The sequence below is a fragment of the Triturus cristatus genome, chromosome 2_1 (assembly GCF_964204655.1).
Source record: "Triturus cristatus chromosome 2_1, aTriCri1.1, whole genome shotgun sequence".
NCBI classification, from domain to species: Eukaryota; Metazoa; Chordata; class Amphibia; order Caudata; family Salamandridae; genus Triturus; species Triturus cristatus.
In genome coordinates this window covers 1,108,792,094-1,108,810,752 of record NC_140581.1, presented here as the reverse complement: position 1 = coordinate 1,108,810,752, position 18,659 = coordinate 1,108,792,094, and positions in this window count along the sequence as shown.

Below are 18,659 nucleotides of genomic sequence, written 5' to 3'. Positions count from 1 at the left end.
GTCCCGCACTGGACCCGTACTGGCGGATGGTAAATGGGGCGCTCCGCGCATGTACGGACCGTCAGCTACCGTTTGAATGGCCGATCTATTTGTTGCATCTCTTTCACAGAGTTCCTTCCACGAAAGTCACCTCTCGGTTTATCGACCTGGGGCTAGTGGTAGCAAAGCGACTACTCACTAAGCGTTGGAAGGCAGCTAATCTGCCCCATGCACGGGCATGGCGAGTTTCACTACTAGTGTGGGCAAAGGCAGAGGGCACGGCCCTCCTGAGGGAAGAAACACTAGGCCTTAGGAAGACGCCAATAGCGTGTCAGTGGGAGGCAATTTTACAGGCCATGGTGCGGCTCGACGGGGATACCGAAGTGACCTGTCGGGAGCACGATGGGGACACCCCCCGAGAGAGACCAGGTACCAGCCAGTCTAGGGGTGAGGCATGAAGTATTGTACCGTGGGCCTGGTTGTTCGGGAGGGGCAAATGGTAAAGGCGACCATGATGATCACACAGTCTGTACAAGGGACACCGGGATGGGGGGTCGGAACAAGGGAAGGAATTAGGGGTTGCTAGATCTTAGGCCGGACTTTCCTGTTGCTGTTTTATCTTGGCATTTGATGTTCTGCCCCATTGTTACATAGTTTGCTAACTGTTTATGGAAACACACTTGGGGTGAGTGGGTGGAATACTAGCGCCTTTTCTTGGGGAGGCCTCTCAGTGACAGGATAACGAAGGGGACTTTGTGGTCACAGTTTCAGCTGAGAGGCCCTCAATGCTGTTAAGAGATTAGGTGATGTACCCGCTCCTATTAACTAATATACACCTGGCCAGATACATACCAATGATTCTATTACATATGTAAGACGCTCTGGTCTCAAAGTGTACTGCGTATCTTGTTAAAAGAAATGCCAATAAACAGATTTTATAAATAAATCAGCAGTGCATCGCGGGGGCGCGAGTTATAGTTAGCGGAACTAACTATAACGGGGGAATTTCTATGGTTTTGTATGAGTAAAATGCCCAATTAACTATAACTTTCCCTAAAACCTATGGTTTTTTCAGTGAATTTCTAAGGGTTTTTTAATGCTAGTTTCTAACTATAACGTGCCTGAAACCTATGGTTTTTTAAGTGAATTTCAAAGGTTTTTTAAATGCTAGTTTCTAACTATGCCTACAGAGGTAGGACATGTGAAGAATGAAGAAAAAACACACCAAAAGAAGCAAAAGAAATGCAGAAAGAAGCAACAGAAATCCACAAAGATGAAGAAAAGTGCAAGAAGAAGCAAGACATGTGCAGAAAGAACCAACAGAGGAGCAGAAAGAGGCCTTGTTGGAAAATCATCCTGTGCCCACAACTTTTTCAGACGGGTACTGGTGCTAACTGACTCTGACTAACCAGGCCTAGAGCCAGTTCTATGACACTTGGACACTTAGAATACAATGAAAACACCTACATACACTAGGGAACACTATGAGTTGGGGTACCCCTGTGATTAGCATGACCTCCTCTGTAAGTCCCGAGTACATAATAGGGCAGGGGGATTAAAACTACCACGTAAAACGCGCTATGGGGCGCGGTTGAACAGTGGTGAAGGGAGGGGGTGCCTGAGGTGACGTGTTCAAACACGCCCTGTGGCCATTTTAAGTTGGGAGATTAAGTCCCCTTGAATCCTGACGGTCCCTGGGGTCCAACTAGCCAACCAGGGACCTCCAGTAAGCGCCACAGAGCTGCGTTGCAGAGAGGTGTAAAAAGGGGCGTGGCCTGGACCATCTCTCTGCAACGCAGCGCTTACTGGAGGTACTTGGTGGGGTTGTTGGCCCCCAGGGACCCTCAGAATTGAAGAGGAATTAATTCCACAACTTAAAACACACCACAGGGCGTGTTTGCACACATGTCGCCTCAGGCCCCACCCCCTCCCTTCACCACTGTGCAAAGGTGCCCCGTGGCGCATTTTAAGTTGGCGGATTAAGTCCCCTTGAATCTTGAGGGTCCCTGGGGTCCAACTAGCCAACCAGGTACCTCCAGTAAGCCCCACAGATCTGCATTGCAGAGTGGTGTAAAAAGGGCTATGACCTGGACCACCTCTCTGCAACGCAGCGCAGTGTGCTTACTGGAAGCACCTGGTGCGCTAGTTGGCCCCCAGGATTGAAAGGGAATTAATTCCCCAACTTAAAACGCACCACAGGGCGTGTTTGCACACATGGCACCCAAGGCCCCGCCCCCTCCCTTCACCACTGTGCAAACGTGCCCCGTGGAGCGTTTTAAGTTGGGGGATAAAGTCCCCTTCAATCCTGAGGGCCCCTGGGGGCTAACTAGCCTACCAGGTACCTCCAGTAAGTGCCACAGAGCTGCGTTGCAGAGAGGTGTAAACAGGGGCATAGCCTGGACCACCTCTCGGCAACGCAGCACAGTGGCTCTTACTGGAAGCACCTGGTGGGCTAGTTGGCACCCAGGGGACCTCAGGATTGAAAGGGAATTAATTCCCCAACTTTAATCGTGCCACAGGGCGTGTTTGCACACATGCCACCTCAGGCCCCGCCCCCTCCCTCCACTACTGTGCAAACGTGCGCCGTGGCGCATTTTGAGTTGGGAGATTAAGTCCCCTTGAATCCTGAGGGTCCCTGGGGTCCAACTAGCCCACGAGGTACCTCCAGTAAGCGCCACAGTGCTGCATTGCAGAAAGGTGTAAAAAGGGGCGTGGCCTGGACCACCTCTCTGCAACGCAGGCCTGTGGCGCTTACTGGAGATACCTGGTGGGCTAGCTGGCCCCCAGGGGCCCCAGGATTGAAGGAGAATTAATTCCCCAACTTAAAATGCGCCACAGAGTGTGTTTACATACATGTCACCTCAGGCCACGCCCCCTCCCTTCACCACTGTGCAAACGCACCCCGTGGCACTTTTTGAGTTGGGGGATTAATTACCCTTGAATCCTGAGGGTCCCTGGGGTCCAACTAGCCCACCAGGTACCTCCAGTAAGCACCACAGAGCGGCGTTGCAGAGAGGTATAAAAAGGGGCGTGGCCTGGACCACCTCTCTTCAATGCAGCCCTGTGGCGCTTACTGGAGGTACCTGGTGGGCTAGTTGGCCCCCAGGGACCCCGAGTATTGAAGAGGAATTAATTCCCCATTTTAAAATGTGCCACAGGGCGTGTTTGCAGTGAGTTGCTAGGAGGGGGCGGGGCCTTGGCACGATCTCCGTGCTTTTTTATTTTTATTTTTATTTGTATGTAGAAGGGGGGCTGCGTGGCGTCCCTTCATTTTACGTTTTTTGGGCCCCCCTCCTGTGGCCAATTCCAGCCCCGGGTGATGGCCACATAAATATTTAATTTTTAATTATGGAGAGGGGCTGCGTGGCCCCCCTCCTAAGGCCTCTATTGGCCCCGGGGACCACATCCCCCGGGGCCGGCCTTTAATTTTTGGGGGAGGGAGGCCGCTTGGCCCCTCTCCCGTGCCACTTCTAGCCCCAGGGACCCCATCCCCCAGGGCTGGACCTCTCCGTTGGGGATCGTGGGGGGAGCCCCAATGCCCCCGCGGTCCCGCCGGCTCCCAGCGTCCTGCAGGAGCCGACATTGCTTTTCCACAAGGTGGAGCTGCTAACATGCAGCTCTCCGTGTGGAAAAGCAATCTGCTTTGCTTCATTGAAGCGAGAGCAGGTTTTCCAGCTCTCGCTTCAATGAAGCAAAGCAGTTTGCATTGACAGCGGCTCCCACCCTGTCATTGCAAACAGCAGTGTCCCTGGGGTGGGCACACCGGGACACTGCAGGAGCCGGCCCTGGGGGGTGCCGGTCCCCAGGGCCATCAAGGGCTCTAGGAGGGGTGGCGGTCCCCGGGGCGTGTGGGGGCTCGAGCCCCCCCAAACAGGTGTATTTTTTTTTAAATAGAAGCCCCGGGCGGTGGCTGTCCCTGGGGCAGCGGGGGGGCCGTGTGCCCCCCGCAATTATAATTAATAAAAGCCCTGGGGGGTGACAGTCCCTGGGGGGGCCTTTTCGGCCCCCCACACATTAAAAATAAGAAGCCCCGGGGGGTGGCGGTCCCCAGGGTTGCAGGGGCCTCCCTGGGCCCCCGCAATTACAGTTGTGAATGCCCCTGGGAATTGGACAACCCGGGGGCTAAAGAATAACGAAGCGCGGGAGTCCGCGCTTCGTTTTTTAAAAACTTTTCGGCCAAAATTCGCGCTGGGTGCACGAATCTCGACAATTTTTGTTTTAAAAAAAAAAAACGCTTTTTTGGGCCCTGGTGGTCCTTGTGGGACCCCCTGAGCAGGCCTAGGGGGCAGTTAGAGCAGCTGGAACATTTATTTTCAGTGTCTCCTGCTCCCGCTCCGCTCTGCTTCTCTCTGTTCTCAGGCTGCTGCTGGCTCTGGCTCACCGAAAACCCGGGCTTGGCTCTATTGTGATTTGTAGAGTGACAACATCCTGGGTTATTCATTACCACACACACGTGCCTCCACCTTGTAATTCCAGCATCTATGTCATGCTGAGAAAAGGGCTGTGGTTGAAGAGAAACATCCTCAATTAAAGGCAGTAGCAATCAAAATATCCTCAAGGAACACCTGGCTGTACGTGCTCAATACTGTCCAATTTTATGTACTCAATGTTGGTGCTAAAAACACACCAATCAGAATGTCATCCTTAAGTACAAGCCTCCAAAAAGGAGATGAATCCCTTTAAAATAGAAGTTAATTATGCCTCCAACAGAGAGTGGACCAACTCGGGTAGTCTACTTTACACTTTAGTAGAAGTGAATCAAACAAATAAGGCAGCTTCTGGGCAGAATGGTGGACAGACTAGTGGAGACCATGCTTCTGACAAGCATCAAACAAAAATAAAGGAAAGGGAGGATTCAGGCTTGATAGAAAAAATCTATGAGAAGATATCCACAAAATACACTGACATATTAGCTCCCCTTAGGTAAATATTAACAACATTAAGACAGTTACTAATCCATCACTGTTGTCTAAACTCAAAAAACTGCAACCTGAATCAGGATGGGAATCTCATTTGGTAAATCAACCAATATGTGTAATATATGCTTAACAACTGAAACCAAAGCATCAATCAAGAAGAAAAAGCATCTCCCTGCTTCCTCTCAGACAGTAGGGGACAGTGGACATATTAATGGCCCCCTAACTCGAGATGGGTCACAATTCATGAGGGAATTAGTAAAGCGAAACTACTACTTAAAGAAAGCCAAAAAGCATTTCCTCAAATTGAAATTGTCCCTAATATAATTTTCTCAAACAGGCTCTCCATATTAGGCAGTGAAAATCCACTATCTTTTGGGGCTCTCAAAAATGGGACTAGAAAAAATCAAAATCACAGTGGACTCTGGCTTTTCATGTTGAGATTCAAGCCAGAAGTTCTTACCCCAGAAGCCATATAAGCACCAAGTCTGACAGCAAGTTAGATGACTGCTTATCCATTCCGCTCTCACAGAAAGAACCAAAGCTAACCAGTGGTGCTAGGAGGAAAAGAGCCTTGTATGAATAGGCAGTGCTTGAATAACCCGCATCCTTATCACGCACAAGAAAGCCATACAAAATACAGGTGGACAGATCGGGGTATCCAAATCCTTAGATCCAGAAAGCATGAAGCCCCAAGGAAGATGTTATTTACTGCATCAATTCTTATCGTAAATGCAAGAAGTGAGTCAGAAACAAGACACTACAATGGGAGAGGTTGTACAGATTTGTGAACAATATGAAATAACAGGAGAGAAGTTTGAATGCTTTGACAAAAGAGTTACAAAAAACTGAAGAGAAGATAGCAGTCCTTGAATGAGCCTGCTCAGCTAGGAAACAGACAGTTGATTTGACACTGAAGAAAATTCGAAGACAAAAAAAACAAAGTAGAAAACCACTCCAGGAGATCCAACCTGAGGCTCATTGGAATTCTGGAAGATGTGGAAGGAAAGCCTACCATGAGCAATGTTAAAGAAAATCCTATCAAGGATTCAGTCCCTGTTGATTTTATTGGAAACGGTTTGACAATATCTATTACACATCAAACCCCTTTTCAAATAAACAGAAGTAGAGCTCCACTCTGCACTAGTAAATCAAACAATCAATCAATTGTCTGCACTAATATTGTCTATTTCTACATTACCACGTCAAAGAGCTGATTTTGGAGAGAACAAGAGGAGGCAAATCATTCACGACCTTTCTTAACTACCTTATATTTTCAGATCTTGCACATAAAACTGCTCAAAGAGGAAACGTGATGAGGAAACTTATATCCAGACATAAATCAGCAGGTACACAGGCACACATTGTTTACCATTCACATCTATTTGTGCTGTGGAAAGGAGATTTTCAGATACTCAATAAGGCGGCTTATGGTCAGCCTTTTAAAAACAAAGTTAACAAAGGAGAGGATAGTACTAAGAAAGGTTCTACATGGAAGAACCCCACCAAAGGGGATAACTAACCTAGGCAGCTGAGGGTTGCAGCCATCAGATAAACTAAAGAGGTAGGTCAGAAATCCATCTATTAATTTGCTCAGATCAGGCCCCAATATACTTGATTTTTTCCATGCAAATAGGTAGGCTATCAAATCATATCGTCCAAAGATGGCAATTCAACCATACCTTATTTTATAAACAGATGAAGAATGTAACAGCTCAATATGTAGTTCTATTACGGACAACGTTTTTAATGATAATGACTCCTCCCTAGGGGTTTTCTGGGATGTATATAGGACTTACATTAGAGGTGATGTTACCTACCAAATCTATACAGGAAATGAAATTGGATGAAATATCAGCACCAAAATAACAAACTAGACACATCCTGACCTCTGACACTTCACATCTAATGAGGATAAGATTAAGGAGTTAAAGAGATTGAGACTGCTTCACAAAGGCAAACGTACACTTTTTTGCAAGTTTTCTATTTATTCGGTATTCACAAACTATGAGTGTAGTTTTATGTGTAGTATCTTTACGAGTATGGAGTCGCTGCAAACATGGCAGAGTCTCCACACATGTGGTGGAGACTCCACCACATTTGGGGAGACTTCATACTCAGGGTAGAGGACTCTGCATTTGGTGTTGAGGACTCCACACAAAAAATATACAACAGGTTAAAAAGTAACATTCAGCATTTAGGACTACAATCATTAACTCTTTATTGTAATACAGTTACGATGTATTGAACAACTACTACAAAATAGCATTGACAATAAATGTCTGCGCTGTGAAGTGTCTGTCTGTTCTACTTTTTGATGTGTAAATTTCAGTTATCCCAGTGCACATTGTAGCCACTTGTAAGTCAACATGCTATTAATAAATGGTTTAGTGAAGCGCATGATGTAGTGAAAACAATTGTAAAGTTTTTACTACATGTCAGGGCAATAGGAATAAGTAAGGAGTGCTTTTGGTAGGTTCTTCCCGTGGTCTTTGGAGGGGCCTCAACCAACATCAAAACAGTAGCAGTTGGTGTGGTTGGGGTTGAGGACTCTACATTGCACTGAAGGTGAAAAAGACACATGGCAAACTAACTAAGTATTGCCACCTGAAATCAATTAATCACACCTGAGTTCTGTTTTTTACAAAACCACATAAAAACTGAGCAGAAGCCAGGATCATTTTCTTCACTCCACAACACTAGGACCCTGGTAGTTGACTGCTTCTGTGCTATCCGGTGCACCAGAATGCTGCCTATTTTATGGAGGAAGAAGAATGTTTCTGAAGAGGAGACAGAAATGATACCTAGATTTGTAGTTGCTCACTACAAACAACTACATGGCTTTCCCCCATACTTTCTTAGTGCCATACAGAAGGCAGACTTATGGTAGACGTTAGCTGATGGGGCAAATGCATTGGGGGAGGATGTCCAGTTTGTGGGAGAAAAGGGGGACTGTGGGGAAAAATAGAAGGATGAAAGGAGACAGGTGAAGGAGAAGTTCACTAGGATACATGTGACAAGAGCTCTGTCTTTTGGACCAATTGGATCCTATCGCCGTCTCACCCCACTGAAGAAGGACATCCTCTCCACTATGCACCCCTATCTGTTCCATTAGCTGTTTGTTACAGGGGAGTGCAATGTGGTGCCAGGTAAGATACTAAATAACAACATACATACTGTTATATCCTGTTTATTCAAGTACATGTATCCCAGCTGAGCCATATCCCCGCTTCTCAGCCAGTTTGAGTGTTGACTTTGGAATGTTGGCGTGACTGTGATGCTTGAAATGCTTGGGTGCCTGGGTTGATGAGTGGTGACAGTTGGAAGATGGGCTGAGTAGCAGGCAGGTTGCTCCTGGCGGGACTGTAGTATAAGGACTACCATGCTGAGGGGCAGATGTACATGGAAACCAACGTATTCTACTTGAATGACATCCTGCAATCTGATCCTAATAAAGAAATACTTAAAATACAACTTGGCTATGTCTGGTAAGATACAACATATTTTGGCAAAGACCTGGACCAAGATCCAAGCGTACTACAAGATTTAAAGAACCTGTCGATGGTATGGACATGGAGAACCCAAAGAAACCCTTCAGAAACAAAGATTAAAGCATCAACAATGGAGCTCCAGGCATGCCAGCTCCACCAGTGTGCTTTTCAGTGGACAGCCCCAGCCTGGACATGCTTCATTGGACTTCTAAAAATGATATTGATGCAAGTGGGTAAGTGGTGTGAGTCTCACTACTTCCACATCTTCATTTTGGTATATTCCACATCAATATGGATTTTGCCAACAAGTTACAGTCAACTGGAAGCTGTGGAGTTTTATTCAATGGATTTACAGATGTTTTTGGTGTGGTCAGGTAGGGCAATGGCAGCAAAATCAAGTACATTACTAGCCCTATCTACAGACAACCCATTTGGAGTATTCTACATGCAGCTTAGACATATAATTGTGCACAGGAAGGGAATTTGCACGACAACGCTTTGCAAAAGTGGTGTTTGCATTTGTCTTCATCAGCAAAGAAAATGTGACTGACACTCTGTGCTGTGTACAAAGGCTTGTTTTCCAGCTACAAGCAATTACACATCGTTTTTAGCAAATTGGTGGCTGGAGCTGGACTTTGGAGAAGAAAGTTTTGGCTTACATCAACTTGATATGCGATGTAAATGTATGGAAATCAGCCCAAATTTGTGCGGACGGTTTGGGACTTTTGCGGTGAGGCTATTCTTTTTCTTCATTTATTTTGGTCACGTGAAGCCCCCCCTGGACAAATGGTAGTTTAACCGCAGTGGTGCGGTTTGAAAACATTGGCACGAGTCGTTATTCTCATGCGCACTTTTACTTTCTTTTGGGTGTTGCGCAAACTCTTCTAGTCGACCTCTTTGTTGCCAGGCAGCTTTCTGAGCTGCTATGGGACGCTTTGCTGCCCGAACACGCTTAACTCCTTCAGCGCGGTGCGGATTACCGCGCCGCGCTGAAGGTTCCATTGAGCGGGCGGGGCCGTGACGGAGTGGTTCCGTCATACGCACAGCGCGACCGACGCGCATGACGGAACCACTCCGTCATAAGCAGCGATGAGGTTAAAGCTATCCGGTGCAACGTCGTCAGCGTGCCTTCATCTTGGGGTTGGATGCTAGCTGATATCACCGCACATACGAAATGTGGCTTCTGTTCGTTTTTGGCCAACCGCATGTGGTGTGGAGTTATGGGAGTATGGATATAAGTAAGTAAGTAAGTAAGTAAGTAAGTAATCTTTATTGCTTGATTAATAAAAATCTTAGCAAACTGCATATAAAAAACACATATAACGTAAAACAGTGCTAAGTCCGTTAAAATTGCAGTAATTTCATAAAATACAAAAATATAAAATCTGCATACAGTACTGAAGATATATGTTAATATGTGTGTCATGTTTAAGCACACAATGACTGCTGTGGGACTGTCCTCCGTAAAGTTAACCTAGGTTCAAGTATCTGTGTGATTAAGTATACATTCCTTGCCAGGTTAAGGGTAGTCTAAAAATGGTCCTTCCCAGTGAACAGATGCCAAAATGAGTTAGCAGCAACCTAGGATTCAAGCCAGTTAGTTGGGGATTGTCAGGTTTAGTTTAGTTTTTACAATTTTCATAAAGCGTACAAAACTACATGCTAGCCGAACGTCACCCCCCTCGAAGCAGGTTGAATAGCCACTTTTGTTGGTGGGATGTTCCCATGCTATCAAAGATTATTCCCAGATATTTGTAGCTTTTAACCATCTCCAGTTGCCTGCTCCCCAACTACCATCTGAGATGGTTCTTTGTGCTTCGTTGGTTAAAGATCATTACTTTGGATTTCTCATGATTTATGCTTAATACGTTCTTTATGGCAAAGTTGCTTGTGACATTTATCAAATGCTGCAGTCCAACTGGGGTTCGGCTGATCAGTATCAAGTCATCGGCGTAAAGTAGGTTTGAAAGTGACAGGCCACCCAAATTCGGGGCATGGTGATGACAATTATCCAGTTCCCTCGAGAGGTCTGACACGAAAAGGCTAAACAGGGTGGGGGCAAGAACGCAACCCTGTTTTAGCCCCTTAGTGGTCGGAACCCTCCTCGATAGACTGTCGCCGGACCCCAGCTTGATTTGAACCGATGTCTTGGAGTGGAGCAGGATTAGCTGGTTCAGAAGGGGTGGAGCTATTTTCCACCCGGATAGCTTAGCCCACAATTTCCCTCAGTTGACACAATCAAAAGCAGCTTTGTAGTCGATAAAACAAATGAATAAAGGTTTGTTAATTTCTTTCGTTGCGTCAATTAAAAGTGAGAGTGCGAGAATATTTGTAGTTTTTCCCAGGTTTTTCTGAAAGCCTGTGATTAGATCCTTTTCCCCTGCCGACTCAGTTAATTCTGCAAGTAGTAGGCCCGCGTAGTATTTGGTCTCAATGTCAATTAGCGCAATGAGTCTACAGTTCTTTGGTTCATTCTTGCTACCTTTCTTGTGGATAGGTGAGATGATCGATCCTCTCCAGGAATCTGGTATTTTTCTGGTTTCCAAAATGATGTTGAAAACTGATAGTAATGCTCTGGCCCAGTAGGTTGTGTCCTGCTTATATACTATTGGGGGGAGCCCGTTAGGGCCAGGCGCTCCTTCGTTTCCGATTTTTGAGATTCTGTCCACAATCGCTTTAAGTGAGAAGAAGGGTGTAGGCTGTGGTCCGCATTGCTTTAGGGGTTGCCACTCGCTCTGATGATCCACTTTACCTTGTGTGTTTTCGCTGTCTTCCATGTTAAAGTGACCCTGTAGGTATTTTACCCAGGCATCCTCCGTTATGTGTGAATTAGTTCCTGGTGCCGTTGGTTTCTCTATGCTCTTGACTGTCTGCTAAAATCTGGAGCTGTTCCTTGATTTTGCATCATGTAGCAGTTTCGCCCATGTTGTTTCCATGGTTTCTTTTTTTGCTAGCCAAATCATTTTATTTTTCCGGTCCCTGAGTTTCCTTAATTCCAGCTGTGTATTATCCGCGGAGTGACTTTGATGGAGGTTACGCATTGCTTTGTTTATTTCGCCCCTTATTTGTCTTAGCTCAGCATGTTGGGTTCCCGATAAATACATTCTTTGTTTGTTTACCGGCCTGCTCAGTGGTACTTGTTTAGTTCTTTGCTCTGGATTTGTCAAGATTGCTTAACGGTTAGATGGGCCAAAGCTTTTAGTAAAGCATTCCCAGGCTGTTAGGATGTTGTCATGTTGTATTTTGTTATCCTCCCACCGTTTGTTTTACTCTGCAAAGAGTTATACCAGATCGCGTATGTTACATTTTATTCTCCTATGGCTATATGTAGCGTTTGTACATGAAGCCGCAGTTGGGTAAGTAAGCATTGTTCCTTGTGTAGCTAGTGTGAACTCTTGGGGTTGATGATCGCTTTGGTCTTGTATTCCGATCCTGAAGTCATTTATCAGATGATAAAGGGATAAAGACAAAAAAGTATAGTCTATTGTGGTGTCGGCAAGCGCGTTGTGGAAAGTTGCAGCTTGGGGACGGTCCCCCATAAATCGACCGTTTAGTGCTACCAAGGACAGGCTTTCTAGGTCCTTTAACAGTTAATTGGAGATTTTTGTTGGCTTGCCCCACTTGCAATTGTTCTGAAGAGGGACCCCCCATGCTGTTTGTTGATCTTCTCCCGGTCTAAGTCGCCACTCCCTGTGAGGAACATATTAAAATCGCCGGAGACGATAAAGTTCGAAGTTGCCATCTCAGTAATTAATTTGGTTAGTGCTTTTATCAAATGTTTTTTGCCGTTTCTTTTGTTCCGGGGGGTGTAGATAGAGGTTAGCAATTATTAATTGTTATTTATTTTTAGGGCCACCTGTGTTAGGCCTGGGCTAAAAATCCGTTCCGCTCGCGGAAATTGCGATAATTTGACATTTTTCGCGTTCCGCGGAGAGCGCGAAAATGTCAAAATTTCCACAATCCGCATTTTACCGGAAATTTTTTGCTTGCTCGCGCTGTAAAATAATACATTCTTGCGTGCGCACGATCGCCTTACCTGAATCCCCGCGTTCGCCGACAAGTTTTCCCGATCCGGTAGCGTTCTCCACGAGATGTTGGATTGTTGGTAGCCATTTGCGCTGTCTCGCGACAGTTCGCGCCCGCAGTAACATCATTCGTCGCGCGATCACGTCTTTCTTCTCGCGATCATGCACCGCGAGACAAGTGAAAACAAGATGGCCGCGCCCGCGAGCAAACGCATGGGTAAGTTGGCGAGCCGCGACCACGCAGAACACACCGCGAACGGGCGGGAAAAAAAATTCCGCATCTTCGCGATATTTCCGCGTGTTTGCGGAGATTATTAACATTTTCGTGATAATTTGCAAAAGTGAATTTCGCAAATTCCGCCCACCCCATACCTGTGTCCAGCATAATTGGTTTTATCTCGTTCATTGCAGTGCTTGTGCTTGTTATTTCTTTGGCCGTCGTTATGGTTTTAATCGAGGTGTAACTCGCAAGGCCTCCCTTAAGATGACCGGAATTTGAGTTTCTAGTTGCTAGGAGGTGGTATGTTTTGAAGCCTAGCAGGTGAAGTGGGTCTGCCAGCCACATTTCTAGGAGCAGAATTAAATCAAATTGTTGGAGGTACATCCGCAGAGCGCAGTCCATATTCCAGGAGCAACATTTTAGGTTAGGAATGATTGTTTCCTGTTCTAGTCCCTGTCAGAGGGGCTCCCTTTTTGTGTTTATGGTTTTTGCTATCCAGGACCAATCCTGTAGTATATCAGGTTCTTCTTGGCCCTGGATGTCCTGATTGATTAAACTTTTTCTCTCCAAAGTCTCTACTGACGGGCCCAGAACTTCTCTTACTCATTGCTCTGCTGTTTTTAGGCTCTCGATGGGGAGTGAGTAGTGGATCAGGATACCCGACTGCTTGGTGGAGATGCAGTCGGATCCCCCAGGTTTCAAGTTGGGGCTTTTCCTTGAGAATTTTCTCCGCTATTTCTCCAGTTGCCCAAACTGTCTTGGTTGCTTCTTGCTCCAAGAGGTGTTTAAAGGTTTCAAATTCTATGGATTCCAAGTCTTGTGAGCTAATCCCTGCCAGACTGGTAATGGCAGATAGTATTTGCAGAATGTTACCTCAATTTAGGGTGTCTCCTCGTCTTTTTGATTTTTACTCCGGGATAAACAGAACTGCCTTAGACGTCTCCATTCGGAGTTTATTTAGGAGGTGTTCGGTGCATAAAGATTTCTTGTTTTCCCCTGTACCTGAGGCTGTTACATTTTGATGTTCTGCCCTTTCTATGGTGTCCGGGCTTCGCTCTGGAGCTGTACGCTTTCTGCTAACGCTTTGCTGTTTCACTGGCCATATTCTATTTGCGCTTTCCACTTCTAGTATGGCGTCCCTTTGTTCGGTATATGCAAAGTCCGAGGTATGCTCTTTTTCCGTGCGCCATCCACCGACGCTTTGCTGCGTTACTGGTTTTGTTCAATTTGCTGTTTCTTTATTTTGTTTGCCATTCCTTGTTTTTAATTGATCAGTGTGGACCTTTGCTACTGCTGTTAATGCTGGGGCAGCTACCCTTAATGCTGTCGGTATCAGCTGGGTTCCTGCCTGCTCGCATGAGTTGGTGGATCCAAGACAGTTATCCTCGCTTGTATTTACCTCTCCTGCTTGTTTCTTCCCAGATAAGCAGGGGGTGTCGATGCCGTTTGGCTCCTGCTGCAGGTTTGTTGATGCGCTGCTTGCTCTTCCTCCTTCCTGCTGCCCACTCGGGGGTTTTTGTGCAACTTCGAAGAAGTGTTTTATTGATGGATTCTTGTTCCTTCCTTACCTCCTTTGCTTCCGATGCTGTTTGGATGTTTGCCAGTTGTTAGGCTGACCTGTCTGCTTGTTGATGCTGCTGGTGGTCTGTGCCGGTAATTGGAGTTCAGGGGAGGCTGAAGGGTCTGCAGTATTGGTACTCTCGTTGTTTTGTTTCAACTCTGAGATTGTACCTGCTACTGTCCCCATGTCGTTCCTGGCGAGCATGAGGGCGGTAGCCAGAGTATTTCTCCACTTGCCTAGCTCAGACTGCTCTTTTTGGTCCTACACAGGCGAAGACTTTTCCCTGTGGCGATCTTGTTCTTGTTTAATTTTGCTGGTGTTAAGTTTACCGGTGTTTGAGTATTTGCTTTTTAGGTCCGTGAGAAGATCAGCCATCACAGTAGGCAAGGATACTAGTTTTTCGGCAATTAAATGGCAGCTGCAGCTTGGGGGAATTATTGCTGTTTCTGATTGGACTCTTTTTATAAAATTGTTCATTTCCGACAATTTGCTGTCAATGTTTGTGACATGCAAGGCTAGACAGTTGAGGAGGGTAAGTTGAATATCCATCTTGTCCGAGTGGTATTCCAGCGCCTTGGTTGAGAGCTGCATGGTGTTTAAGATGGAGGCCCATATTTTATCTTTTCTCCTGATGGTATTTCCTCGTGGCTCCCCTTTGTGGCCCTTCCTCAGCCTTGAGGGGTGGTATCTCCTTGGCCCTCGGCAGAGTATGTAATGACCAGGCTTTCCCATTCTTCTGTCATAAGGAAAGACGTATTACTGACCACGTTGTTCTGGGCGTCATGATGGTTCCGGAGATCTTCATATTTGCTCCCTGGCATTACTACTCCATCCCCTGGTGTAGGGGTGGCATGTTCTAGCTGTGTTCCAAGAAGTGGTTGGATTGGAGAATTGGCTTTAATTTTGAAGCCTGTGTTGGTATTCGCGTTAGTGTCATTGATGTATTCAAGGTTTTAGAAGTCCGGGTCTGTGACCGCTGGACTCAATTGAGGGGGGGTTTCTCCCGCTGATTTAGTTAACAGTTTGTCAAGAGTAGAAAAGGCAGTAGTCCCCCCAATTAGAGGCATTTCTCGGTCTGAGCATCCTGGAAGGGCTCCTACTCCGTGGGTCTTTGAGTTCTGGCACGTCCGTATTTTAATTTCTGGCTCCAGTGGTAGTCTTGGGGCCTCCTTAGGAGCAAGCAAGGGCGGATTTCCTGTGCATAGTATCCTTTCATCAATCTCTTTTCCGGTGTTTGAATTGGTGCATATTGCGTTTTGCTGGGCTTCATGTGCTGCCTGTGATTCTACTATCTCTTAAACCACCCCATCAATTCTCCAGCAGGGTTGTGCTGTGTTGCATCCTCCTGGTTTGGCCAGCCTATCCGTTGGGCCGTAGCCTGTTAAACCATGTGGGATTAATGGGTGTAGGGGGGAAGGGAGGTCCAGTTGTTTGTTGATGCTAAAGGTTGAGTACTCCTCCGGCGTCTTTCACGAATGAAAATTTGTAATATATTTTAGGCTGAAGGTACTTTATTTTATTCCTTTGTTTGTTTGTGGCTGCACTTGTCTGTCTACTGTCCCGCTCCCGTCTATGGCCACCAACATGTTCGCTGAGGTTCCGTAATACGTGTTGGCAGATGTCTCTGCGCTTGCCGCTGCTGTTGCCGGTGGAGTTTTTAGGGTGAAAGGGCAACAATCGGTTGGTTGGGTTGCTTCCCTCAGGATTTTGTTTTTCTTTTTCCTGTTGTTAATGACATTTGTTATTGACCGCCTCTCCTTGCCAGACCTCATGGTTACTTGTGTACTGACAGTGATTAGTGACTTGTATATTATTGTTATTAGTGTCAATATTGTTGTTGATGTTGTTTATTCTTGTTTTATTGCTTTATGGTTTTATTGTGTTTTGTTGCTTTGTTGTTGTTGTTGATGATGGTTTGGTGTGGATGTTTATTTGGTTATCTTTTATTTGCGATTCTTAATTGTGGTAGGTTGATTTGTAGGTTGATTTGTTGGTTAATCTCCAAGACAATAAAGGAAGGTTGTAGTTATGGTTTGTGGTTATGGTGGGGTTGGGGGGGTTTTGCGGGGAGGGGTTTGCGGGTAGGAACTTGGAGCAACCTCTCCAGCCTAGCTCCATTTCCTGTGGCAATTTATGGCGTTGCACCCGCACCCGCAGCTCTGTACCCATTCCGGCTATAGCTCAGTATGCACAGCTACCAGCACACAACCAGCGCACAACTTCTCATCGTGTGACACCTGCTGCAGCCTCTGTCCCTCTGTCCCACTGTTCCTCTGCTGGTCCACTGCTGGTCAGGCGGGACCGGCAACAAGCCAAGCCAAGCCAAGCTGCAGTGGCGCCAGATCTATCCACTCAGGATCAGGCTCCGCTCCCCCACATTGAGGGATCCTTCTGATCAATTGCTCAAGGAATAGAATAGTTTGGGAAGGCACCTGTGTCATGGGGCCACCCTATTTCCTAGGTTTGTCAGTATAATTGCTTATGGTATCAAACAATGCTCATGCAACTGGTCAGGAAAAAGTCTAAGTATGATGCCTGAAGGACACTGCAGAGTACATGCATCTGCAATGTTTTAATTCAGTCTGCCACAAACGTTTTCTTTTAGGGTCAAATTTATTAATTGCCAAGCAATCCACCTTCCTTTATGTTTAACCCTCAATGGTTATTGGTATAAGTCTGACTGCAAATCTAATGTGATTTGTCAGATGTCTTTATATTATCACTTATGTATTGAGACCATGCTTGCTTGCAACGTGTTGTTAATGGATGATGGCTTTTGTTACAAGCTGGTTGGGTTCAGCAAAACTAGAGTGTGGTCAGAGTGGCATTATTCGGGTGAGTTTTCGCTCATCGGCGAAGGGTTTTGTTCTTTCATTTTTCTTTCTACGCAGTGACAAATATCTTTTGTATTCTTTATTGTGCAAGTTTTTCCCACAGTTTTTCCATGTGATCTTGCATTACGCATACTACACTTTAGGTTTACATGTTATTGTTTGGTGTTTTTTGGTCACATATTTTTGGCTTATGGTTGCCATTTATTTTGTAAGCCTAGGTACCTTTACATAAGGGATGTCCTAGACTTTTTATAGGTGGTGGTCACACATCTCTTCATTTGTTCTTACACTCCTTACATGAGGGAGGTTTTGGTCGCTTGGTGGGTGGTTATTCTACTTTTCTTGCTGGTTCTGTTAACGGTGTCTAGGTTGCCGTGCTACACATCTTGTCTATTCTGTGTGTAAGTCGCCATGTGCTACATGTTTTGTCTATTTGGTGTGTAAGTCCCCATGCGCTACACGTCTTGTCTATACGGTGTGTAAGTCACCAGGTGCTACACGTATACATTTGTTTCTCACCCTTACATCAGGGGTAGGTTATGGGTGTTAGTCCCATTTACACGGTTTATGTCAAAAACCCTTACAAGAGGGATGACTTTATGGGTTATGTTCTCAAGTGTTCTACCCTTACTTGAGGGGTGTCACATGTACGTCATGTTCTTTACGCTAGGAATCTTGGTTACAGGTTTGGTTCCCATGTTGTTGGGATCATAGTTTTGCTACATGTTACTTTTTATTCTAAATTGTTCTATTGGGGTGGATGGCTTATATTACTTGTCATTGTATTGTATGTGCAATGTATTTTATATTGCTTGTCAATTTATTTACCCTTCCTTTCAGGTTACATAAGTGTTCAGACTCTCTTGTGGTGGTGTATTTTAATTTGCATCCCTGAGTTTTGAACTGCTTTCTGCTTTTGTACCTTCTTGTGCATCGTTTCTCCTATGTTATAGTGTTATTTTTATTTTTCATTTAAAAGGAGGGGGATATGTCATATCCTGTTTAGTTAAGTATATGTATCCCAGTTTAGCTATCTCCCTGCTGCTCAGCCAGTGTGAGTGTTGACAGTGGAATGTTGGTGTGACTGTGATGCTTGGAATGCTTGGGTGCCTGGGTGGATGAGTGGTGACAGTTGGAAGATGGACTGAGTAGCATGCAGGCTGCTCCTGGTGGGACTGTAGTATAAGGACTACCAGGCTGAAGGGCAGATTTACAAGGAAACCAACATATTGTACTTGAATGACATCCTGTAACCTGATTCTAATAAAGAAATACTTAAAATACAACTCGGCTACGTCTGGTAAGATACAACACATACTATCGGTAAGAAACAGTTGTAATTGTGTCATGTGTGACCACTGCTGCCTATCAGCTGGTCTTTGCTACCAGGGGGCCACAAGCACTCCTTTTGTTACAAATTAAACACTGTTCATGACTATGGAAGCCACAGCATTTTTTTTATTTTTCCATATTGTTCAAAGTAAAATAATTTGTGTCTTTTGTTTGTGACACTACCTGTTCCAGAACTCTTTGCAAAACAATAACAAAAAGTTCCTAGTTCATCATGTGTCCAATTCACCAATGTGATACACGTGCTTGATTATTCAAGATTTCATGCTAAATTAATTTATGG